This window comes from Akebia trifoliata, chromosome 15 (genome assembly GCF_017979445.1).
Source record: "Akebia trifoliata isolate Shusen 1 chromosome 15, ASM1797944v1, whole genome shotgun sequence".
Lineage (NCBI taxonomy): Eukaryota > Viridiplantae > Streptophyta > Magnoliopsida > Ranunculales > Lardizabalaceae > Akebia > Akebia trifoliata.
In genome coordinates this window covers 7,320,793-7,323,674 of record NC_141389.1, presented here as the reverse complement: position 1 = coordinate 7,323,674, position 2,882 = coordinate 7,320,793, and the positions used below count along the sequence as shown (strand labels likewise).

The following is a 2,882-nucleotide window of genomic DNA, read 5'->3' as shown; positions in this document are numbered from 1 at the left end:
CACACCTATTTGATTATGTTTGTACTTAATAGATGACATGTCTATCATGCAATTAGTCCATTCTTTTTTATATGATATTTGGGGCCTTACTTCAATTATGGACTAGACCAAAGTCTCATGTAGGCACATTGTTACAGATTATTATTATTATTTTGTGATTGATACAGCATCCAACGTGGATTGAACTAAAATCTAGATTTGAGCAGGCACGTGGATAGCGAAAGCTGTGTAACAAAGACACAGACATGTGCATAGGTGTCCTGCATTGATATGTTGATAGAAAACCATGACTTAGGTGTCCTGTATATAGAGGTGTCGCATTAGTTTCTCATGATTTTCTCCAATCCATGACTTAGGTGCTAGACAAATATTTAAAAAGATGGACGTAGGTGCCCTGGAGATTGGAGATTATCTTGGTACTCTCTTTATTTCACTCTCTTCTTATCTCGCCTATATTTTATGTTGTCTTTTGCTTTAGTTCACCTTTTTTTGTGCTGTCATCTATATCCCATTTGATTACTTTCAGCCATTGGAGCAATCTTTTCCGCAACAGATTTTGTTTGCACATTGCAGGTATGGAAAGACTTAAAAAGTTGTGTATTGTTTGAACTACTCAAAATAGGAATAAACAAAAACTATAATTTATTTTATTTGCTGGTACAGGTGCTTAATCAGGATGAGACACCTCTATTATACAGTTTAGTCTTTGAGGAAGGTGTTGTCAATGATGCTACATCAGTGGTACTTTTTAATGCAATCCAGAGTTATGATCTCACTCACATCAATTCCAGCACTGCCTTGCATTTTGTTGACAACTTCTTATATTTATTTATCATAAGCACATTGTTAGGAGTGTTTGTAAGTCTCTCTCTCTCTCTCTCTCTCTCTCTCTCTCTCTCTCTCTCTCTCTCTCTCATGTGTGTGTAAGATAAGCCTTCTTCGCTTTCTCTTGAAGAGTGGTCTACTTAGTGCATACGTTATCAAAAAATTATATTTTGGCAGGTTTGTTAATGACTCTACTGTTTAATTCTTATAGGCTATATCTTTAGAGTTATGTTTTTGTATTGGAAAATTTTCTTTCTCTGTGTACCAAGTTAAATGTTGTTTTTTTGTCTCATTATGTTGTAACTTTCAGTTTTATCTTTACTTTTTGGTACTTGGTATTTGGTAAAACAGTTTCCCTTAACATTTTAGGAGGTAAAAATTGTAGTGGTTAACCTCGTAGACTGCAGACTGTCTACCAGCCTCAGTGTAGCACATGTGGTGCATGTGCAAGAGAGTAGAACCTACCATTCTGCAAGGCTCCACCCTGTCTATGTATATCACATTTGGCACATCATCCTTGTAGTCTAACTGACACCACCTTCGTTTTTTTTTTTTTTCCATAAAAGCTAAACGAAAACTTAGTAGCAATTAAACTAAAACTTGTTTGCAATATATGTTTCCCTACCCTCGCTCCCAAGTCCCCTCTTATACCACTCCCACTTTGTTCAACTAAGTTTGTAGTAAGACTGCTTCAACAATAACAAGTGTGAAATGGTGGACCCTCCTAATGCACCAAGTTTGAACTAGCCTTTTGGGGATTTATTTGTTAATATTAAGACAATGAGATGAGCTCTAATCATTGACTGCATGCATCCTTTTTTCTCAGATCGAACACAATTAACTCCTATTAATTCTGACCAACCACAAGCCTTGTCCAAATCTGGTTGTAGGAATATGGTCCTTTCAAGTCTTCCATTGGCGATAGTCAATGAGGTAGCTAGCAAGATGGATTTACGTTTAGGGAATCTCCATGTACTTTATAAAAGGTTGCTCATTATTTAAGTCAGACACTTGGCAAGTACCTTGTCAGTGAAGTTGAATGTTTTTTTACTAGATGGACTTAGTTGTAGTGGCACCCTTGAACTTTCAAATCTAGGTTATTAATGTGGGATTGATTAATGTAAGAGTTATTTTTATGACTAAGCTGGGATTGAACCATGTCCTGATTAAACTAACTCCAAAAGGATAGGGATATGTGAGTTTGAAACTGAATATGGATAGATATGGAACCTTATGACATTAAGTAGTATTGCAGGTCTCTGTAGTATTGCAGGTTCATATGTTAAAATGTATGCTAAGTGGACACTCGTGTAAAATATAATGGCCATCTTGTTTGATATTATCCATTTATTTGTTTCTTTGTATTTCAGGGTGATCTTTAATGGTAATATGCCGAAACAAGTGAGAGCATTCATTCACGAAAAGGTACAACGTGATTTTCTTTTACTTTCCATACTTCTGCATCGCTTTCGCTAAATTGTTAAGTAGATTACTTACCCAAAACAACGAACCTCACGATATCCAAGTATTTTGGTTGTATATGATTTATGGCTTTACCATTTTATTTTGCTAGAATGAGCATGGAGATGGGGTGGAGTATGGGTGATGATTGGCTTCAAGTGCACACTAAATCTAAGAATCATATCACATTTGTTTATAATTTATAGAGTTGTCTATTTTTTTATAGTGAAAATATTCGTGAATGCGTAATTTGTTTTTGGATTTCATAGATGCATTTTTGGTAGATTGTAGCTTATGTTTGGTAAAATATTCATTTACAGGTTGTGGTATCTTTTTATAAACAAGTGATAAGTTAAATTTGTAGTGCCAATAGCAACTTTTTTTATTTATATAATTGTAGGTTTTATTTTGGAATGAATATTTTATTAATATTTTTTTTTACAACATAAGAGGTGGTTTTGAACTGCCTCTTATGTTGTTTTTTTTTAAAAACTAATTTGTTATTAGGGGTAGTTTTTAAACTGCCTCTAAAATATAAAAATTGCCCTCAAATAATAATATTTCGAGGCGGTTTTAAAATTGCCCTTAAATTATTA

General features: G+C 34.2%; 1 long non-coding RNA gene across 1 annotated transcript; it reads left to right on the top strand.

The window, feature by feature from the left end:
• The first annotated feature begins 239 nt into the window (after nucleotides 1-239).
• On the top strand, nucleotides 240-2,655 carry LOC147384160 (uncharacterized). The gene is made up of 5 exons (XR_015172991.1): nucleotides 240-416; nucleotides 527-573; nucleotides 664-1,002; nucleotides 2,196-2,250; nucleotides 2,399-2,655. It is a non-coding gene; the product is annotated as an uncharacterized LOC147384160 (long non-coding RNA).
• The last annotated feature ends 227 nt before the right edge of the window (nucleotides 2,656-2,882 follow it).